Here is a 24,124-nt window from a genome sequence, read left to right as displayed (position 1 = left end):
ATTTTAAGTTCTGGGGTACACGTGCAGGATGTGCAGGTTTTGTTACATAGGTAAACATGTGCCATGGCTGTTTGCTGCACAGATCAACCCATCACCTATGTATTAAACCCAGCATCCATTAGCTACTCTTCCTGATGCTCTCCCTCCCCCGACCCTCTCAACTGGCCCAGCATGTGTTGCTCCACATGTGTCCATGTGTTCTCATTGTTCAGCTTCCACTTACAAGTGAGAACATGTGGTGTTTGGTTTTCTGTTCCTGTGTTCAACCATGGTGGAAGACAGTGTGGCAATTCCTCAAAGATCTAGAAGCAGAAATACCATTTGACTCAGCAATCCCATTACTGGGCATATATGCAAAGGAATATAAAGGTACCTGGTTTTAGGATAAGGAGAGCTGCCAACTTAATTCATAAAATCAAACTTGGATCAGTCACAGTTTGAGATGTGAAACAGGCAGACCATGCCTCAGTTTTCTCTTCTTTAAAAGTCACTTTCCTTTTGGTAAACTTTTTCTAATGATTACTGTCCCCACTACCCAGATCTTAGAGGAGTTTCTGTACATATAGTGTTTCAGTGGGTTTAGCGGGAAATCTCAAGATGATGATAGGTTTTGGAGGATGGGAGTTGAGAATACAAAGTTGAATTGCCTCTCCACCCAGTGGATGTTTTCTTTAATAAAGCCACCTTTTATTGAGGGCTATTTGCCAAGCATCCAGTCTAATACTTCAGATGTGCTATTTAATTGAATCCCCACAATATCTCTTTGACTTTGCTACTATTATAACCCTCCACTTTTCAGATAAGGAAACTAAAGCTTAGAAAGATTAACTTCTATTATGGGTTGAATTGTGTCTCCTCAAAAGATGTGTTCAAGCTCTAGCCCCTGGTACCTGTGAAGTGACCTTATTTGGAAATAGAATCTTTGCAGATGTCATCAAGTTCAGATGAGGTCATTAGGGTGGGCCCTAATGCAGTGTGACTGGCGTCCTGATAGAGGGGACCAATCTGGACACAAGAGACAGACATGCACAAAGGGAAGATAATGTAGAGACACAAAAGAAGAGGACAACTAAGCCAAGGTGGAGGCAGGGCAGAGATTGGTGTGGTGCCTCTCCAAGCCAAAGAAAGCCAAGAATTGTGGGCAAACACCAGAAGGTAGAGGAAACAAGGAAAAGTCCTCCCCTTATATCTTTCAGAGCGAACATGGATGTGCCAATGCCTTTACTTCAGCCCTTGAGATTCTAGATCTGTGAAATAATAAATTTCTATTGTTTTAAGCCACCCTACCTCCTCGTACTTTATTACAGCAACTCTAGGAACCTAATACAACTATCTTGCCCCAAATCACAGAATTAGCAATCTTGCTAATCAGGATTTGAATCCATGTCTGTCTGACCCTTAAATCTATATTCATGTTTCATATTGTCTATACTTTACTACCAACTAACTAAGGCAGCATCTAGTAGAAACAATCAATTCTACCTAGGGAAGCTTTTACAGAGAAGGTGCCATTGAAGTCTGCATCTGAGGATGAGGATGAGTTTCCTAGGGGAGGAAGGGAGGAAAGAGAAATCCAGATGGAAATAAGAGGGCAAGCACATTAAAATGTACCCTGTGCTTCAGGAATAAATGTGGCTCATGCCTGGGGTTGCATGGGACTGTATGATAGGGAAATGTGATCATGCAAAATGGCTACAGTTTCTGAGAAAATCCTGGGAGCATGCCTGCAGGTATGTTTCTATAGTCGAGGAACATCCAAAATTCCGAAATGATAGGATGGCCAGTCTGTACCCATATCATGAGGCTCCTGCCCTGCACTTGAATGATGGAGCATTCCTGGCAGTGAATCCTTTTGGCACAGTCAACCTACTTACCCAGGGTGGGCTGGAAGATTCCATTAGCGAAGGAATTTACGAGATAAGGAACATTTTCTTTCCTTGTCATTAAATGCTGTCTCTTAATTAAGTTGTCTTCTTGCTCCTGATCAGAAAAGAATACCAAGAAGTCCTTTTCCAGGAAAAAGCTGATTTCTCCTCTCATCTCCTCTACACACACCCTGCTTCCCTACCCCCAATACTTCACTCAGTGATGGGCTAGTGCAGACAGCTGAGTAAGGCAAGCCACTGTGGAGGGAGTCCCCTTCATCTCAATGTGTGTGCGCCAGGGGAGAAGCATGGCCCAAGCACGCTGGCAGGTGCAAAGGGGGTGCTCAGAGCATGCATCTCAGACACAGCCATGCTGAGCTGTGTGATATCAGCAGCCGATCCTTTAATCTCACATAGAGAAGGTCACATGCTAGTTATTAGACGGTATCACTATTGTACCTCTAGATTCCCGGGTCTGCCTAGTTTCTACTAATAAAGAATCTTTTACTGAACACTGTAGATTTTGGTTAAATTCAGGTAAAGTTAATTTAAATGAGGCAAAAGAGGCTACATAGGCAGTGGCCACTGGTACTAGAATATCTCTACATGAATAAGAGGAAGAGAGTAAACACCTCGTAGCCATTTATAGCTTGTCTCTTTCTTTGTTCCGTGCCCCATAGTGAAGCAGTTTCAAAACGCTGCCAATTCTTTCTTTTTTCTCCTGCCTTTATCCGTCTCTTTCTCTCCATTTGCAGTATGTAGTTGACATGCACCTACTCATGCTTAAAGTTGCAGCTCATACTTCACCTCTCCTCTAAACACTTCCCTGACCTAACCACCTTCCCTCCCACACTACGCCGGCAGAATCAGGCACTTTCTTCTCTACGATTCAATTGCACAATGTCAGCACAGCTATTATGAGACTTATCACATCATGCTTTAATTATTTATTTACACTTCTCTATGGCTGCAAAACAAGCCACCCCAAAACCGAGTGTCTTAAAACAACATTTATTACGATTGTTATGTCTCATGGTTCTGGAGTTTAATGGGCTCAGCCAGTTCAGCCAGTTCTCACTCAGGGTCTCCCAGTAACGACCATCAGACCAGGGCTCAGCTGGAATCATTGCCGACACTTCATCACTCACATATCTGTGATGGGAAAACTCAAACAGCTGGGGCATTTTGGGCCACCTCTTCACCTCTGTGTAGTCTCTCCTTATAGTTTGTCCCTCACAGTAGTTTCAGAGTGGCCACACATGCTATGTGGCCCCCCAGGGCTCCAAAGGCAAGTGTCCCAAGAGAGTGAACCAGGCAGAAACTGTATTGCCTTCTACCACTGAGTCCAATCACTCAGTGCCACTTCGACACAGTCCCAGGCCCACCCAGAGTCAATGGGGAGGCAGGGTAACCCATCTCTCAACCCCACAGGGGAAGGTCAGCAACCTGTTGTAAGGAGAGCATGTGGGATGGGAAACACTCATGCAGCCATCTTTCTTTGGAAAATACAATGTGCCACAGCTATAAATCCAGTGTTTGGCAAAATGCCTGGCACTTAATGGTCTCTACAAATATAAGTGGTTGAATGAATGAATGACCCTTATCCCCCTGTATAGACCTTCTTATCTTATGCCCAGCTATTGAAAATGCTTCTATGCTTGCCTCTTTCTCTTTAGACTTTCTTATATCCAATTTATCATTTACCCCACTTCCTGAAGATCCATTTTCTAAAGCCCCTGCTTTTCTCATGTCTCCTTTTCAAAAACCTTCAGCGGTTCATAATTCCTTACCACAGTGTGAGGATGTTGTCCCAGCTTGTGATGCTGTGGAGTTCTGGTGAGTATAACACAAGTACACAGGTTCATATATGTACACCTCAACTTAACTATGGACTGAAAGAAGAGCATGCCTGGCACATGGATGTGCTGCTGTCTTTCAGATGAGCAGCTTCTTTTCTTGATAGAAGTTGTCCCGAGTTCTGGTTCTAAGTGATGGAATAAAACATTATGTTTACTTCTGTTCCCTCTTGAAGTTTCTCTCTCTCTCTCTCTCTCACACACACACACACACACACACACACACACACACCAGCAGAAGGATAGATAGGAAACAGATCTTTAAAAGACTAGAAATAGAGATACAACCTCAAAAATGTAGAAGCTGGAAAGCCAATGGGGAGCAGCTATTGACTTCGTTGAAGTGGTTTTTTATCAAAGAACTTCATCGGGGCTTAGGAATTGGAAACACCAAATGCCTCTAAAATCAGGAGAGAAGGTTAGGTTGTAAAATGAAAATGAGCTAAAAGGGTGTATGAGAAGCAGTAGCTGCCCCTTCCCCACACTGGCAGAAGACAGGAGTTTTATTCTCTTGGACAAGATGAACCAGGAGGACTCTAGACATGGATCAGCAGGCACGCTGATGATGGGAATGTGTTACTGAAAACAAAGAGAAGTAAATAAAAATCTACGCACGGAGCAGTGATATCTCGGGGTCCCTTTTCCTATTCATGAACTCTGATAGATCTGGCCTGTGCCCCTTCCCCACACCAATTAAGAAATTGCTGAATTTCCTTCTCGCAGAGGAAAAAAACCAACTTATCCATGGAACAAAAGCCCATGAAAAAAAGACTTAAAGATTTTTACCACTGTTTTTCCCACATGTATTAACCTACAATGAGGCTCACCCTTAGACAAGCCTCTCCTATGTACAAGGAGTTGCCAATATGATTTTTCAGTGCTGATCTCCTAAATAGGAAGAGATAAAGGTCACCATATACTGAAAGGAAGCCATATCTGAAAAGTCAGGGACCAAAACAAATCAGTGGGACCAAAAAACTCAGAGGAAAGAAGAGCAATCCTAGGAGTAGTAAAAGGAGGGGTGGGAAAAGGAAGAGGAGGAGGAGGAGAAAGAAAACTGTAAGTATGACCTTCAGAAAGATTAAAGAAGATAGCAGAGATAAAATATTCAATATACAAATTGGAAAACAAAGGTGAAGTATATTGCAAGGTGGGACAAAAGATAAAGATGGAAACTAGAAAACCTAAGAAAATTAAAGGATTCATGATCATCTAGCACGTGAATCAGAGGAGTTCTAGAAAGAGAGAATGGAAAAGATGAAGGCAAGAATTATCAAAGAATTCATGCAAGAAAAACTTCCAGAACAAAAAGACCCAAGTCTCCAGACAGGAATGGCTGTAAATGTCCAACAAAATTGTAAGAGAACATCCTACAAGCTTCCACAGAAACAGAATGAGGAAGCTATAAAGGATGGTGGGTCTAAATAGCATAGGACTTTTCACAGCACCACTGGAAGTTAAAAGACATCAGAAACATATCTTCAAATTTCCAAGGAAAAATAATTTACAATAAAAAATTCTACACTTGCTATCAATAAAAGGTCAAAATACAGCAAAGATATTTTTTCAGACAAGTAAGGTCTCAAAAATGCAGTTTCTCTGCACTCATTCTTAAAATACTGGAGGGTGTGCCCCACCAAAATGAACACATAAACAAGAAATGCAAGATCCAAGAAACAGGAAATCCAACCCAGGGGTGGGGTGAAAGGAATTTCCAGAAGATTCAGGGAAAATGTTAGAAAGACACTATGTAATAGGTCCATGAGAATCCAGCTAAGATTGGAGCAGAGACCTAGAGGGCTCCAGAAGTCCTCCAGGAAAACATGAAACAGAACGTCCCTGAGGTGTTTGAATGAACAAAAGTACTAAGAGGAGATTTAGCCACTAAGCAAAGTCTGGGGGTAAATTAGTGTTGACTACATCAAAAGTGAATTTTAAGTAGTATAATTATTAATTCCAGGGAAAACAACATATTGTAAAAGGAAAATGTAATCCCAGTACACCACATGGCTCAACTGTGAAGGAAATGTACAGAATCCTAATTGTGTACAATATAAAAAATCTAGAAATGTAAAAAGAAGGAAGGAAAGGGAGGAAGAGGGGAAACAAGGAAGAAAAAATATTTTAAAGTGTTACTTACATTAAACATTTTATTTTTCTTTTTACTTTTTTTTTTTGAGACAGGGCCATACTCTGTTGCCCAGGCTTGAGTGCAGTGGCACAATCTCAGCTCACTGCAACCTCCACCTCCTGAGCTCAAGTGATCCTCCCACCTCAGCCTCCCAAGTAGCTGGAACCACAAGCATGCATCACCATGCCCGGCTATTTTTTTGTATTTTTTGTAGAGATGATGTCTCACCACATTGCCCAGTCTGGTCTCAAACTCCTGACTCAAAGGATCCTCCCGCCTTAACCTCCCAAAGTACTGGGATTACAGGCATGAGCCTGTAATAAAAAGTTTTAAAAGCTGCTGTCTAAAAGATGAAATCTAAACCCTTTTACACGACATTTAGGTCTTTCATAATAGCTTCATGTTAACTCATGATAGATCAGTAACACCTGATTAACTTTCTTATTCTACAACTGTACTCCATCTTTTCCCTCCAAACTTGGAATTCTCCTACCACCTATCTCCACCCAATTTTACTCTTGTTCTAAATTCACTCAGATTCTCACCACTTCCATAATGCATTTCTTGTCCCCATAGATCTTTCCCTTCTCTAAATTCCCACAGCAGTTACTGTCTGTACGCAGTTAGCTAATTGGGTTCTTTGCACTTCAGCTTTCAAAGTCTTATGGCTTATGTAAGGGGCTTACAAGTTCCTTGAGGACAGATTCTCCCACAGTGGCTCATGCCGTGCTGCAGAGCTATCTACAGGGTAAGGACATTAACATTTTTTGAACAAATTAGCTAATTAATAATTAAGTTACTCCACCTTATGTCTCTCTGATGCTAGGCTTTTTTTGTTTCTTCTACTGAGCAACAGGGGTTTGTTGTAACTTTCCACTGATCTCTGCCTGTGGTTGCTGGGCTGTGCTGATGATTCAGTCATTACTTGGGTACCCTGCCCCCTTCATGCTCAGACCTAGGAACCCAGAAGGTGAGGGAGGTTTGGATCCAGATTGAGTAACCACGTTATGATACCTTGTTAGTGTCGATTTTGTTTTGGAAGATCTTGTTCCTACTGAACCCAAGGGCAAGAAGTTGCTAGTGGAGACTACAACCAAATTAATTCTTAGCACCATATAATGAAAAGACAACAGAACCATCAACTCTTTAAAAGTGATTCCTGGCCCTGGCATGGTGGCTCAAGCCTGTAATCCCAGCTCTTTGGGAGGCCAAGGTGGGCCAATCACCTGAGGTCAGGAGTTCAAGACCAGCCTGGCCAACATGGCGAAACTCCATCTCTATTAAAAATACAAAAAAAAAAAAAAAAATCAGCCTGGCATGGTGGCATGGCCTGTAGTCCGAGCTACTCGGGAGGTTGAGGCACGAGAATCGCTTGAACCTGGGTGTTGGAGGATGCAGTGAGACCAGATCACGCCTCTGTACTCCAGCCTGGGCGACAGAGGGAGATTCCGTCTCAATAAAAATTAAACTTAAAATATTAAAAGTGATTCCTGATGATGCTAAAAAAGAAAAGTCATGTATGGCCTTTCCAAACAGAATTAGATCACAGGCAATTTCCTGCCCACAGGTGTCCCATGAGCATCACCTGAACTTTCAAAGGCCATTTGCTTGGCCTTGGGCACCCTGTCTAACCATCCACTTCCGACATCCCCTGACCCAAACACCCCCAGGTTAAAGGGGTCTGTAGCCAAAACACTCCATTCTTACTCTGCTTGTCAGATTCAGTCTCCTGAAGACCAGAAAGGCATGAGAATTACATATTCCCTTAAAAAGAAAGCAAAAATAAAATGCCCATCATGTGATCCAAAGCTCTCATTTCTGGGTCACAGTCTACTGGACCTACCTAGGACCTCAGAGTGAACAGATCCAGAGATCATCTAGACTAGCATCTCTCTATGTCTGCTGCTTCTGATGACAAATCCCCGTGGCTTGCCTGATGTGTCATGCTACTGCCTCTGCTTAGATATTACCATAAAGAAGAAGGACCTCCTTCAGCAAATCAATGGTGGGAGATCTATGTGCCATGTGCCAGGGACTCTTTGTTGGTAGAGGAGTAACTGAAGGGCATTTGCCTTGAATGCAGTGGTTGTTTACATTCTAAAATTACCCAACCATCACCACCTGCCCATCAAGAGAATATAAAGAAAGCTTTAGACCATCTTCTCCAGAAACGAGCACATAAACATATTTTCAATGTAATTTTAATAGGTTCAAAAACTCCTGAAACTGATCCATAGATCTCAAGCTAAGAATCTTTACTTTAATGCTGTTTTTGAGGACCATGCAAATGGTGCTGGTCCACGTACTAAAACAACAATTAAATTATTCTGTTTTTGTGGTGAAAAATTCAAGCCTTGGAAAGTGAGAATTTTATCTCAAATTGTAAGAAGTATCCACCTGGAGCAACTGTGTCTCAGGGACACTGAGAAGGTTAGGAACACTGAAAAGAAGTGGGACAGTCTTGCAAGCTAGTTTATGTGGCTGAATATTTCCTTGACGTGCTCATTGACATTGTGCATGGAAACACCACACTCCTCAGCATTGTGTTGGCAACTCCTAGGTTTCTGAAGGTTAATGATTTTATGGGTCCAGGCCTCACACATGTTGCACCTTTCAAAAGCTTCATTTCTCTTTTGTTTGGAGGATTTCCCAATGACTTTTAATTAAGTGTTTTCTCTGTTGGCAGGAAGGAGACAATAAAGGGAAAGGGTTTGTGCATTCTTGCTCACAAAGCCAATGCTATGTATTTGTGGTCGATGATTGATGGGTGGAGCACTTAAGGTTGCAATTGCAAAGTAAAACCCACAGGTAGATGTTGCCTATAAAAACAGTCTTGGGAAGGTATCTTCTGCCGCACTTGCATGGTGCATTCCATGGTCTATTTGGACTCTTGAAGCTTTCTTAGGCATTGGGTTCTTGCTCCTAGGGGCATGTACTTCCTGAAGAACTTATGGACAAGAAGTCAGCCCACTTGAATGAACTGATGTCAACAGAGAGCTGGACCAGATGTTTGGGGAAGGGAAGAGGTGTGGAGATAATTACTAGAGTTAGGGGATACATGTGTCACTTCTTACAAGGATTGAAAAGAAGTTTCCTATTATGCCAAGTGAGATGACACAAGAAGCAGATCTTATTTCTCAATATTGATGCCTTAGTCCAAAAGGAATGAATCCATTCTTCCACCTCCAGGCAATGCAACATTCAAAGAGATTGGGTTTTTGTTCTTTTTTCAGCATTCTCAAAGAAGGGCATTCCGGCCTTCTTTAACCTTGCATTCCAGAGCCTCACAGTGCCTATACTCAGGAAATAACTTCCTCAGGTTTAACTTCAATCCCTCTCCCTGCAATGTGAGACCATTGCTATCCTCCAAGGATTGGAAGAACAGCTGCCTGGCACCTTGCCAGTCACATCATTCCACTTTCCCATTGTTGAGCAAAGGAAATGGCTCTGGGAATCTGTTGCTTGGCTCCTCGTCCGTCACCCAGCAGGAACCCAGGTCAGATCTTCAGGCTCCTTTGAACAGTCACTTTGCTGCTGCACCAGGTATCTACTTGGAGCACTATTTTCCCAGGCTTCTAAAATTACCACAAGTGACTTATCACCCTCTGAAAACAAAATTCTCTCTAAGGGGCTTTGAGAGATGATATAAAAGAATGTTCTACATTTTTACAGTGCTTTACCTAACATTTGTGCCCACAGAATTTCCACGATAGGCCTTATAGCCATCATTTTAAAGATAAGGAAATGGGTCCAGCAAGATTGGCTCAACCAAAGTTCACGCAGATAAGAAGAACAGAAGCCAAGAGTTGGCCTTCAAATTATGATACTTAAGTTCAGCACTCTTTCCACTACACCAGAGTAAAGTTCTGGACCATGGATGTCTTGCCTTTGTGATTCTTAGTCTAACAAACTAGAGAGGCAGATACACAAGGAAATGAGTGTTAAACTCTTCAGTCACAAGAACTGTGGAATCAGTTGGGGTTGGTTAGGAGAACAGCAAGAAAGCCTCGTGGGATAGGTAGCATTTTAGGATAGTTAAGGGAGGTTCTAGAGACAGAACGACCTGACTTACAGTCCTGGCTCTAACACAGGCTGTGTGACACCAGACAGATTCACTAACCTCTGAGCTTCAGTTTCCTCATGTATGAAATGAAAATAATATCTTTTTCACAGGGTTATTTTGAGAAGTAAATGAGATAATTAATATAAAGTGCTTAGCACAGGATCTGACAGATAGAAGAGCTAAATAAATTTTTAAATAATAACTATTCATGTTAAGGAGTGAATAGAGCAATGAAACTGAATGGAGTTAAATTGGGAAAGGTTTCATGGAGGAAGTGAAAGTGCAATAGGAATTTGAAAGCAAGACTGGGGCTTAGGGGAGAGGACAAGAAGCGGATTATTTCTTTGCCCTCAGTCTCGCATAGGGAGGCTAGTTTAATCTCTGCATGGGGGTTCCCATCACTGCCTGTCTGCAGATTTTCAGATTTTTAAGTCACTTTCTGGAACAGTGTAAAAGCAGTACATCATAGGCGAGGCTGTGGACGGCTGGCTTACAGGATACATGGGGAGATGCCAACGTTAAAGCAAATTCTATCCTAGAATGAGGAACAGCTTCAGTATAACTCCATTAAAAAGGGAGTGTGCTGTAATGTTGAGCTATTCTTAGTGTGGATAACTCCTTAAAAGGTTAAGTCTAATGAGCTGGCTTGCTTGCCATAGATGTGCTGCTTCTGATACAGATGAGAGGGATGACCTCTTTAAGATTCTACAAATTATTGGAAATAGGGATATTGCAATTCTTGGAACTTTCCCATTGATTGATTAAGTAAATCACCTACTAAATGCAAATCTAATTTGAAAGGTATACATTTAACAGAATTAATAAGTGAATTGATTAGGCAAAACGTTAGAAGTAGCCAAAAAATGCCCTAACTGATTGGAGACTTGTAAACAGGCTCCAAAGAGTGAGGAACTCAAGAAGGAAATTACTGGAGGCTCTTAGGGATTGTGGCAACACTGCTTTGGACATCTGCCCAATCCAGTATGGATTTGTGGAACATGAACCACAATGCCACAACTATTTCCAAAGGCATGTAAATCAGGAATCAGTTTCTGTTGGTGTATGACAAGCCATTTAAGGCGCCCAGGCTGAAGGACTGTGGGATGTCCATCCTGTGCCTTGGTGCTGCCAACTCACAATGTGGGTTTCTGTGACTAGTGGAATGGAGCCAGGTAGTTCCACAGGCTACGCTGCCCTGAATGTTCCTCCTGCCTGGATTGCTGGCAATGCAGAGGGAAACACTGGTCTGGGAGACCCAGTTCATAACCTGCTTTGGAAGGACACTCCTCAAAAACAGGTGCTGAAATTAGATAAGCAAAGGGAAAATGGAAAGGGAGAAAGAAAATCATATTTATTTAAAATCTACTCTATGCTAGTCACTTTACATACATTGTTTTATTTAATCCTCACAGCAATCCCCAAGATAAGTATTATTAAACTCACTTTACAAAGGTTTAGTAGCAGTACTTGGATTGGAAACCAGGTCTGACTCACTCCAAAGTCTACAAGTCCACAGTTTTTTTACTGCACAAGGTTGCCTCAGGGAAATGAACTATAGTCTAATTCCTCTGAGACATTAGGATCTGTGTGTTAGACTAGAATGAGCTAGGGTTGCAGAGTTGGTTTCAGATAATGAAGACATGGAATCACTGAGTATCACGTCAAGCGATTTGAAGGTCATTCCATAGGCAATGGGCAGTCAAAGAAGGTTTTAGAATGGGGATGGGAGCAGAGAAATAATCAGAATTGTCCTTCCTGCTCAGAGTGGAATTCAGTGTGGAAGGGAATAAGAGAAGACTGAATGGAAAAGCAAATAAAAAGGAAGAATAGGTCCTAACCCTGGCAAGTTTGTAATAAAGGTTTGAACTAGATGGCAATCAAAAGACCAGAAAAAAAAGGTACAGAAGATTGTATTTTCCTAAAACGGCCACAGTGATATTTCTCATCACACGTGCTCTTCCAGACGCTTGTCAGTCCCCTTCAAGAGGTGGAGCCTATGTCCCCTCTCACTGACCTGGGCAGGCCTTTGTGAATACCTCAGCTAACAGAGTATGACAGAAGTGATGCTATATGATTGTCGTAAACTGGGATACAGCTTCCACCTGGTTCTCTCTGTCTCAGGATGCTTGCCCTTGTAAGCCATTATGCTGTGAGAAAGACCAGGCCACCTAGGGAGACCAACATGAAAAGAAATGGGAGTGCATAGCCACTGGCCCCTGCTAAGCTGCCTGCCAACATGGCGCTCTAGCTTACCAGATGTGAGTGAGTCATCCTGAAGTGAATCCTCCAACACTTAGGGAGCTTCTCCACGTGATGCAACATGGAACAGGGATAAGCCTTCCAGATAGAGCCCTGCCCAAATTGCAAATTTGTGAACAAAATAAATGATCGTTGTTTTACGTGCCTAGGTTTTAGGGTGGTTTTTAATGCAGCAAGAGATAACCTGAACAAAAAGGCCCAATGGGAGAAGATTCACTGTGTGCTTCAACCAACACACATACAGAAGAATCCTGGCCAAATAGTAACAAAAGTCAATTTTATTTACTTGATTGTGTCTCTATTGCTCTGAGGAGTAAAAATTTTAGAGTTGGAAAATATTTGTGCATCTATTTGCAACCACATAACAAAGTACTAATCACTGCGTTTCTATAGTATCCACTCTAATCGGGGGAGATGGTGATGCAGATGGTCCCCCTTAATGACTGACAAATGATCTGATGGAGACCAAACCTGCATTGAAAGTCTACTATGTGGCCAGGCATGGTGGCTCACACCTGTAATCCCAGCACTTTGGGAGGCTGAGGCAGATGGATCACCTGAGGTCAGGAGTTTGAGACCAGCCTGGCCAATATGGTGAAACCCCGTCTCTACTAAAAATGCAAAAAAGTAGCTGAGCATGGTGGTGTGTGCCTGTAATTCCCGCTACTTGGGAGGCTGAGGCAGGAGAATCGCTTTAACCCAGGAGGCGGAGGTTGCAGTGAGCCGAGATTGCACCACTGCACTCCAGCCCGGGCAACAGAGCGAGACTCCGTCTCAAAGAAAAAAAAGAAAAAAGAAAGAAAGTCTACTGTGTTTTAGGCATGATGTTAGGAACTTTCACATTCCCCTTCTCATGTAATCTTCATAAAACTCCCGCACAGTCTTGCTTCTATTTTACAGTGTCCAGGAGAAGGTCTAGAAAATTGATAAAAACCTCAAACCGAACCAATGAGTGGTAGGGACAAGATTCATATTCAAGTCTGATTCCAATGCTTAGTCTCTTTCCACTACGTCATTCTCCATATTTGCCAAAAAATGATTTCCTTTGGTTTTGGTGCACATGTATATTAACATTTTTTTTTTGAGTTGTTTGGAGAGGATTCTTTTTTCCTTCCGCAGCAGCATGTTTACCTTTCCTAGCTACTGTTTTTTAAAAAGAGAGTTTGCATTCCTGAAGCATATACAACCCAGTGGTGTTGAAAGCAGATGGTCCAAAAGTATGCTGTGAGACATGGGGACTGAAAATTAAAAGAAATTTTTTTGGTCACAGCTATAGAGTGCTATGGTGCTGTGTATATAAGTATGTATAATACCGAATGTGTCATAAATAGAAGTGAATTTTTCTTTTTTATTAAGTTGGCCATCACCCTTAATAAAGATGTTTTTTGCAATATAAGCTAAGATATTTTGCTCCAATGCATGAGTGTCTTATAAAGTGCAGAACACACAGTTAATTGTGCAAAACATACAGATGTCTGCTCTGATCAGTCCGCTTTAGAATTCTGTCAGGGGTTTGTGATTGTTTGAAAGGGAAGTGTTCCCTGAGAAGGAGAAGTCATGTGGAGGGCAAGAGGTGAGAGTCTCTCCCTCTGAGTGTCAGAGGGTTCAGTGATTGGCGGAAGTAAGCGTCCAGCCTCCTCCATTCTGTCCTGGCACTGTTACTGCACACTGTGACCTTGCTCAAGCATTAACCCCTTGTCTTTTCTTGTTGGTTTCTTGGAGAACAATCACACTGCGCCAGCCTTACTGACTGCAAGTTATTTCTTCAAAAAAGTCATCCGCCTTTGTGCAAATCCAAATGCTTTTTATTATAAACAACCCTCTCTTTTTCCTTTTTTCCCCCTGACAATAATGCATGTCTTCCTCAGCATGCCATTTTCAAAACCTTTGACATTTCACTGCACCTCATCATTGCCTTCATTGTGGATCGTGCCAATTTGTCAGTTTTAATCTGTCTAAAAACCTGCATCTGCCAGCATAAACCTTTTTATTTCTTATATGTTGATACAAAGATTTCACACATTGATTTTTGTGTAGCTCTGATTTCATGCAAGCTAAGCAAACAGTGACAGGTTGGTACTTGGGGTAATGAATGCTCAATCAGATTAATACAAATCAATGGCATTGGCAAGTTTTGGATGAGGCGCAGGGAGTAGGGTCTGGACAGCATGTGCTGCCAGAACAAAACAGATGGTCAGAAGCTGACACTCTTACCTCTTTATCTTGATGGACTCATTAGCGGATTTCTCTCCTTTGGGTCTCATTTGAGTTTCTTGGCTTTAAATGGCACCCCATAGATTGCCTACCATCCTGGAAAACTACTGACATACCCTTCTTGTGACCTGGCACAGAGAATATTCTAGTGCCCAGGGTCTGTTTAGCAGCCTGGAAGGCCAGGACTTAGGTAAATGGGTGCTGGAGCCACTGTTATCCAATAGGACTACAGGATCCAAAGAGTTAATGTTCCTTTTAAGAACCTACTTTTCTAAAAACTACCATTTTTTGAGTGCCGAGTCCTGAACCCGGCAAATTATTTTATTTAATCCTCACAAGAAGTCTGAAAGGTAGATTCTATTATTGTTGTTGCTCTTGTTTTTATTATTGTTATTTTATAGGTGAGAAACTCAGGATTAAGCAATTTGTCCAAGAGGGCACAGCGCGTGAGTGGAAAAGGCACAGTTTGGCTCTGGGTCTGTAGGACTCTGAAGCCTTGTGGTTAGCTACTGGTGTAACCCGGCATCGACTTTTCCCCGGGTCTCATATGCAAGGGCAGATGGCTACGCCTTCAGGCAGCTTTTTCAGTCCTGGACTGATTCCTACACATGGTTCCTTCTTTTCTTCCTGCAGGCCTCAGAGGCTGTCAGCTGTCTCTTTCCTCCCTTTTTAAAACATACCTCTATCCAAGGCTGGCAGAGGGCCAGGGCATCGTCTCCTTGGCTCCGCCTCTGCTACTCTTGCTCCAAAGGGAGCACCATCCCAGGAAAAAGATAACGGGAGCCAAGAGGTTTCAGTCTCCCTCAGATTTTTATAGCCATTGATCTAGCAAATAGAGATCCTGACTTCCTATTTTTAAATTTTTATTGTTTTTAGTGATTTCCTTTCTAGATGGTGTCTTGAGCTCTCTGTTAATTGACTTGGCTGCTTATACTGCATGAGAGCTGAGAGTGATACAGCTTGAAAGAATTGCTAAGATGTGAGATTCTTAGGCCTGGCCTAAACCTCCTTTATAATCTTTGCCCCCAGAATGAGTTACTTCTGCATTTCTTCATTTCTTTGCATCTGTTCAGCTTCTCCAAGAACACTTCTATTCCAGGCATGGGGCTTCAAACTTCAGCTTTGCAGATGCTTTCCCATACTCAGAGCAATCTCCTCGGCCCCAGATGCCAATGTCCTGTATTCTGCTGGTTTGCCAGCAGATGCCAACCCTGCCTCTACCTGCCTTTACTGTCCGCCATTATCTAGGAAACATCCTTTTCCACAAACTCAGCCTCTGAGCTTTGCCACCTTGTTTCACAGTCACCCTTCAAACTTCTTTAAAAAAAAAAATTTCTCTATCTAGAATTCTTTCTTTGACACTGTTTTCCTGGTTTCCCAAACTCTGTGGTTTCTCCTCTAACTTATTTTTCCACCACTGCTGAAAGTGTAAACCCCTGCTCAGTCCTTTCTTTCTGCTCTTCAGCTTTTACATTAACTGCCCTCAAGAGTTTATCCAGGCTCATGGTTTCAACTACCATTGCAATAATGATTCACACATTTCCAAACCTAGGAACTCTCTGCTCTCTTCTTAATTCCAAATAGCTTCCTATGGGAAATTTCTATGCAAAGATTCTACCATTGTCTCAACTTACTGTGCCTAAACTTCCCATTTCTCTCCTTCCCATTCTTCCAGGCTCACTGGTTTCAGCTTAAACATGTTCTCTCCCATTAAATTTACTCATTTATCCATTTATTCATCCATCCACTCAGTTATTCATTCACTCATTCAGTAAACATTTATGAAGCTCCTATTCTGTCATGTTCTGGGCAAAGCACTGAAGATACAAAAGTAAATGGCATATCCTGAATTTCTAATGTTGAAGATCCTCCATCAATCAACGTCATTCCCTATACAACCTTTCTTCTTATGGTTTCCAACCACACTAAGGGCTTCAGTCAAACTGGTCTCCTATCCTTCACACAAACATGTCCTTTCCTTACCTTTACGCCTTTGTTGTTGTTGTTTTTCCCACCTAGAATAACTTTCTCCAATCTTTTGCCATCTAAAATCAACATCTCATAGGATTTTGTCATTCAATGGTTCCTTTCTTCTATTGTGATCACAGGCAGTAGGAGGGCATGGCAGAGAATGTTTTAGTAACAGAAAAGTCTTAGAATCCTTTACCAAAGTTGTCATAAGCAAGCGTGTATTTTCTCAGTAAGAATAATATTGATTCTTTCATTGACTCATTCATCTAATCATTCACTTCTGAGCTCTGTGGAAAAAGGCATGAGCTTCCCGAGTATATAAGGCCAGTGCCTGGGTGACTGTCCATGCCACTGCTCACCATGGACCCTGGGTATGACTCAGGGTCTTAAGCCAACCACACACAACTCCCACTTCACAGCCAACTGCAGAGAAGTGGGACAGGCAAAGGATGTGTTACAGACTTTGGCCCAAGCCAAGATGTTTGTAAACTAAGTGCTGGGAAAGAAAGTTGGGAGGCACAAAAGAAATATAGTTATTCTCCCAGCTTTGAAAAACTCTTACATGGCCTTTGAGAGATTGAATGAGTGCAGAAGCCTCAATCCGTTCGTTTTTTAAAAAATTTGATGCATACTGAGTGCCTACTAAGTGCCATTCACTCTGCTAAGTTCTAGGGATACCATGGTGAGTAATAACTGCAGAAAAGCTACAACACAAGCAGAACTCAGCTCTTTCCCAAACAGATCCCTCTTCCCAGAGCCTTCTCTCTAGGCCTTTTAACATTCTGATGTAAAGGCAATCCCATTCTACACAGATGGATATGCTGAGACCTAGTATAACTGACTTTTCAAGTTCACATTGGGAGTTAAACACTATCAGAATAAGAATCTTGAGCTGTAGGATTTTTCATGGGTATTGCCTCCCTCCTTCTCATTCTGTCCCATGTCACATCCTCAGGTGAGTGGAGCTGGGTGCTGGGGTATGGTCACAAGGGTCTTTGGTGTTGACCTATGCCCTAGAGCAGGAGTGTCCAATCTTTTGTCTTCCCTGGGCCACACTGGAAGAAGAATTGTCTTGGGCCATACATAAAATACACTAACAATAGCTGATGAGAAAAAAAATCACAAAAGAAACACATAATGTTTTAAGAAAGTTTATGACTTTGTGTTGGGCTGCATTCAAAGCCATCCTGGGCTGCATGTGGTCCATGGGCTGTGGGTTGGACAAGCTTGTCCTAAAGGATAAAGCAATTAATCTTGCCACTATTGACCTGATAGCCTTGGAATTGGATATCCCCCATTCGTGTAGCAAATGTCCTTGGAATACTATGTAGAACAGACACTTCTGACCATCACACCTTCTTTCAAGCTGTGACTCCATAGCTTTTCCTGTGTTGGATGGATGCGTGAATAGATTATCATTCATCTGCTAGTTCCCTGCAGATTAATGTTTAGGTCACATTCTTTTTAAAATTTTCAAAGAAATGGTTTCTTCATGATGTCATATATGTAGAGATTTGTTATCAGGAGTCACTAATTTCTTAAGTTCGCTTCACTTAAATCTAAATCTAAATCATGCTGTACATCCACAATGGGCCATAGCAGAGGACATTATCTTTTGCTACCACTTGGTAACACAGGCAGAACTTAAGGACAAGATAAGAGCTCTGGTTCTGGTTTAATTAGAGCCCTGGCAGTCTCACCTAGAACTCAGGTGGGACCGCCAAAGGGAGGGATAGTAACTATCAAAATGACCTTTTTCTTCCAGACTCAGCCTCAGCTGCATAGGGAAAGCAGTTGCCCTGTCACTTGGACCTGCATAGATGGGACCCAGGTCTCTGTCCTTTATAGTAGACTAAGGCATAGGAAGGCTGGTGAAAGGCGCATGGCACTAGAAAGCTGGAGAATCTAGCTCCAGTTAACATCCTTAGATCGCTTCCACCTACTCTGTCCCTCCCTCCACCCCATCCTCCTCTCTAGGACTGGCCCCAGGAGAGAAAGCCCACACCTGGACTTGGGCTAGGCAGAGAGCTCTCAGATGAGACTAGCAGGCTCCAACCAGTTTTTAACTCCAGCTTCTAAATCTTCCTCCTCTTCCACTCTGATCCATAACCCATGTCTCAGAGTGGGAATGATGTTAAGAGTCTTCATTTCACTTCTTTCAATTGGGTAAATAGATTTGTTAACACAGTGAATAATTACTCACCACTAAATGAATTCGCTTAATTTGTTTAAGTGCAGATCACAGATGAAACATCATGTACCCATCATTTTAAGGTATTGATATAAACAAGAGATCAAGTCAGACAAAGGCCATGAATTCAGTGCTGCATGAAGGACAAGTTAATTTAAAAGCGAAGCAATCAATTCAGCACAGTGCCAGCTGCCATGAGGGATAATGAAAGCACAGTTCCCTGTCTTCAAGGAGCTTTGAATCAAATGCAGGAGTCCAGAAATTCATGGCAATTAGGAAAAAAACAAAGATACTACAGATATAAAACAAAATATATGGAATAAACCAGACTTTTCAGGTAGAAAAATTTCTTTTCAAATGATAGATTTTGATTTGGGTATATTAATACGTAAAATCACCAAAGCCATTTATTAAATCAGAAAACTACATACTCCCAAAATTTTTAAAAATTTTAATATCTAAATTATAAATCGTAAGTTATTCAATATCTCAGAGATAAGGACTGTTACTATTTTGGTATATGTCTATTTAGAATCATTTTTGTTCAAATAATTGTCATTTTAAATAAACAAGTTCACACCATAATACAGTTTTTAACTTATTTACATTTAACAATATATTATGAACAAAAATCAAAATATGGTTACAAACTGTAGATGATACAAAGCCAGGGAGGATAGCTGGTGGGAAAGAATCACAGTCTAGAAGAATCTAGAAAGATCTTGGCAACACAGTAGGAGGGCCAAGCTAAAAAGATTAAATTTAAACAGGGATACTTTTAAAGTCCTGAACTTAAATTGAAGAACTTTAGGTCTTAGTTGCCTGTGAATATTTCTTGGCTTTCAGAGTATTGATGGAAACTAGGCTGTCTCAACAAAAGCCTGGTGTCCGTAAGAGGAGGGGAACATCTCTCTTTAGGTTGTGCTGGTCTGACCATATACTGAGTTCTACACTCAGTTTTATGACCAATGTTGGTCAAGAGGACAATAAACAAGATGAAAACTATGTCAAATGAGTCATAATTGCAATAACTAGAAGTGCTTAGCTGGAGAAGAGGAGACTTTAGGCTGTGTGTGTGTATGTGAATTCTTGTATACACATGCAAAGAGCTATCCTGTAAAAGAAAGATTTGATGTATTCTACGTAACTTTAGAGGGCAAAAATAGTTGGACGACTCTGAGATAATCCTCACAGCATCGTAGGAGAAATAATTATATAAACATCTGAGCTGTCCAACAATGGACCAGACTGCCTTTGTGGTAAGGAGTTCCCCTTTCTTGAAAATACTTAAGCATAGGTAGACAGTGTACCAGAGGTTCATGACCCTGGACTTGAAGAATCCTGTGGTCCCTCACAACTCTAAAGATTGTAAGACAAGATGAAATAATATCACCAAACCAAATAAATAACTTACACTTGATTTGTGGATTTGTGCATGTGTGTATGTTTGAGCACAGTTGACCCTTGAACAATATGGGAATTAGTGTGGCTCACTAACACTAATGCTCCGTCGAAAATCCAACATGTAATTTTGACTCCCTCAAAACTCAACTACTAATAGCCTGCTGCTGAATGGAAGCCTTACTGATCACATAAATAGCCGATTAACACATATTTTGTATGTTATATGTATTATATACTGTATTCTTACAATTAAAGTAAGCTAAGGAAAAATGTTATTAAGAAAGTCATAAGGAAGAAAAAATGTACTTACTCTTCATTGATCCAAGTGGAGGTAGGTCATCATAAAGGTTTTTGTACTCATAATTTCATGCTGAGTAGGCTGAGGAGGAAGAGGAAGAGTTGGGGTTGGTCTTGCTGTCTTAAGAGTGGCCGAAGCACAGGAAGTGGAGGACATGGAAGGAAGGGCAGGAGAGGCAAGCACACTGAATATAACTTACATTGAAAAAAGTCCACATGTAAGTGAACTTGTGCAGTTCAAAAGTGTGTTGTTAAAATACGAAGTGTATATGGATGTTTAAATTATCTACACGTTCAAATACTTGCATCTAGGGAACTTTCTTTTAAAAATATATCTTGAGCTTAAATCTAAAATCAGTTGCCTGCCTACTTCTCCAAGATGTAGAGGAGAAAAACAGACTGAGCTTGAATTCCAGTTGCCCTTTATCCCAGCAGTACGACCTTGAGAAATAAGGGTAAACTTTGAGTCTTATCACACTTATTTCAAAAATAAGGAAAAAACAGAGAATCAAAGGAGCATTGTGAAGATTAAGTGACTTATGCTATCACACTGCATGATGCATATCAGGTACTTAATACATAGTAATTATTATTATTATTATCATACTGGCCTTTGTCATCCTCTTTCTTTCTCCCCTTTCTCCCCAGTGTCTCTTCTCACTCTCCAACTTTATCTTTCAAGTCACTGTTGGCTTATGTCTGTGTCAATATTCGTCTGTCTCATCTCTCCTATAATTCTGCAAGTGGTGTTTAATGAAGATTAGAATGACAAGGGTGTGTGGAGTATAAACTATAAACACGATGGTATAAGAGAAAAAAGTGAAGGAAGAGAGTGCCAGAGAAGCAGAACAGGCCAGCTCTTTCCCCACCTCCAATCCCTATGTCCTTTCCCCACCCCCCAAAAAAAGAGAAACAGGAAAGAAAGCCAGTGGAGGAAAAGATACTGTCAAAAGAACAGAAGTGGAAACATTGGATCAAGGCAGGATCTCACACTGGAAGGGGCCAGAAGGAAGTGAGAAGCAACAGACAAATCGCCAGGTCCAGAGTGAGTGGAATGAAAAAGATAGATGGTCTTAAAAAGAGATAACTAACGAGTCTCCGATAACTTTAATTTTCTGGGCCTTGGTGAGCTCTGCCTAATCTTCAATTAAATGGAAATATAAGTAGCTGAGAAAGAAGCCAGTGGATGGGAACTGACATAATGGACTATATTGACTCTCTGAGAGATATAAGGAACCTTCTAAAAGCATAGTATTTTACACGATCATTTGTCAGGCTTCCTCTGGGTGAATGATCTCCTTCGGGGGAGGTAAGTGGATTGGCTAATCTTAGTGTTTTGTTTAAAGTGAACCCTGCATTGTGCTAGAAATCTGTTCACTTTACTGAGCAGACAGGGAGAGGGAAGGAACACAAACACGCCCACCACTCTTTCTTTCTCCTGAGGGGCCTGATTAGCCGATTGCCCAACTGAAGATCCAGCATCCACTTTTCTCCACCTGCCATTTTGCTCTTTAACTCATCACCTTCTCCATCAGGGCCCTTGTTTGAATGTAATCGTTCTTATCTTCCTGCTCTCACAGGATGGAAATAATCTACAGACCATCTAAGCATGTACCCCATGGATACCACCTCCTCCCTCCACCCCATTTGTCTACCCATAGAAATACACTTAGCTCCATGACTTGCCTCTTCTATCTCTGTACTTAGTGCTGGGAGAGTCCCTGACTCCCAGCCTACAGTAATCCTCCTGTCTCTCTCATTATTGTCTTCACTAACAGTTCTCCAGCTTGTCAAAAAACCCAAATGCAAAGGTCCAGGCAGAATTTCCAGGAACAGGGCCTGAGGATCTGTACTTTCACAAGTTCATGGTTGATTTTAATGCAGAAAACAGTTTGAGAACCACAGGGTTTTGTGTGATTTGTTTAGGACTTAATCTACATTGCCATGTCTTGTATGTTAATTTTTCACAAGTTGGGTCTAGCCTCCAAAAGTGAACTATGATTTCCTTCTTGATATTTCCCTTCCCTTGCACATTGAGAGGTGCTCAGAAAATGTCTGCTGGAGACGATGCTAGGATAATTTGGGTTTTGGTGTTAATTTTAATAGCAGCAGGTTGAGGACATGCTGGTTTTGCACAACTCTATCTTACTAACATCACGAAGCCTACCGATCTCTAAGCACTCAGCCCTTGAAGATTTGTCCTAGGGATTGGGATTTTTAGAAACTTCCCATCCAGCATTCCCTCCCAGCTTGTCCATCCTCCTCACATCTAATACAATAACGCTAATGCGCTCTCACTACCAACAGCAACTTACTCCCTGAGGAGAAAAAAAAATCACCAGGTGACCATTGAACAGACCCTGGAGACAAAAACTCCTTATCTGAGGAATTTAGAAGGAAGCAAAGACCACCTGGTGACTCTCAAAACAGGCCATGGGAGGAGGCAGAGGCAAAACTCCTTATCTGGGGAAAATTAGCAATAATTAGACTTCCCTATTATCCAAAGCAAGCATCTCACTCCAGATTTCTTCCCACTCCCTCCACCAAAAAACATTATAAGTAACTAAAATTTCTATATGTCTCTGGAATGCCATGCAGAAACTCATTTTACAACCCTAAGTTCCCACTTTAAGGTCCATAAATACCCCTAAGGAAAACTCCAGGTCAACGCTGGGTCCTCTGGCTGAGGCACCCCACTGCACTCTTCCACAGCATTCTTCCTTTCTGATAAACTTTCCTTTTTCAAACCTATACTGTTGTCAGTAGATTCTTTTAACCAACCTGTGAGTCAACCACTTTCCAATGCCAGGGCTCTGACACCTCGCCTGGCACTCCCAGTGCTTCTGATACTACCTCAGTGAAATGATTTTTGGGGGTCACAATTACCATATGACAAAAGTTTTCATCTAAGTTCTTCATTCTCTCCTATCACTTCATCTCCCAAGAGAAGAGAAATCTAGACAGAGAGGACAGAGACAAAGGTCCTGAAGCAGATAAAAAGCTGTCTTTGGTTAGAAACTGTGAGGATCCATTTTATTTCAACTTGACTGATCTAAGAAGTGCCCAGGCAGTGGGTAAAACATTATTTCTGGGTGTGTCTGTGAGGCTGTTTCCAGACAATATTAGCATTTGAATCAGTGGACCAAGTGAGGAAGATCTGCCCTTACCAATGTGGGTGGGCATTCTCCAATCCATCGGAGGCCTGAACGGAACAAAAAGATGGAGGAGTGGATTTTCTCTCACTCTTCTTAAGCTGAACCGTCCATCTTCTCCTCCCCTCAGATAGCAGAGATCCTGTTTCTCAGGCCTTTGGACTCCACAGCTTATGCCATCGGCTCTTGTGGTTCTCCAGCTTGTAGACAGCATATTGTGGGACTTCTCACCCATCATAACGGTGTGAGCTAATTCCTGTAATAAATCTTCTCTTTATCTATCAATCAATCAATCTGTCTATCTATCTTCTATCTAATTTATCATCTTCTGTCTATCTAATCTATTTTCTATCTCATTTATCTATCTTCTATCTTTCTATTTATTTGTCTATCTATCTATCTATCTACTATCTATTGATATCTATCTATCTATATCTATCTACCTATCTCCCATTGGTTATTTCTCTGGAGAACTCTAACTAATACAAGAACATACCAGATATCTCCAGTAAAGTGACTAAAATGGTGGATCATGTAAACCCAAGAAGAAAGGGGACACACTGTGTTGGAAAATAATTAATTCTTAGGTCATATTCATATACATTTTCATTTTATGAATGGGGGTTAAATAATTTCAAGGTAATTCGAGATGTATAAAAGCAGTCTCAAAGTCTGAACTGACAATATTAAACGTGTTTCAGTGAGAACATAAGATGTTTGC

General features: G+C 41.5%; 1 long non-coding RNA gene across 1 annotated transcript; it reads right to left on the bottom strand.

Annotated features, from left to right (window-relative positions):
- Positions 1–1,862: 1,862 nt before the first annotated feature.
- Positions 1,863–20,349, bottom strand: LOC134807389 (uncharacterized). The gene is made up of 3 exons (XR_010147696.1): positions 20,265–20,349; positions 3,656–3,849; positions 1,863–1,980 (listed from the first exon to the last, which is right to left on the bottom strand). It is a non-coding gene; the product is annotated as an uncharacterized LOC134807389 (long non-coding RNA).
- Positions 20,350–24,124: the final 3,775 nt, after the last annotated feature.

Source organism: Pan troglodytes, chromosome 9, assembly GCF_028858775.2.
Source record: "Pan troglodytes isolate AG18354 chromosome 9, NHGRI_mPanTro3-v2.0_pri, whole genome shotgun sequence".
NCBI classification, from domain to species: domain Eukaryota; kingdom Metazoa; phylum Chordata; class Mammalia; order Primates; family Hominidae; genus Pan; species Pan troglodytes.
This window is presented reverse-complemented; position numbering and strand designations above follow the sequence as displayed.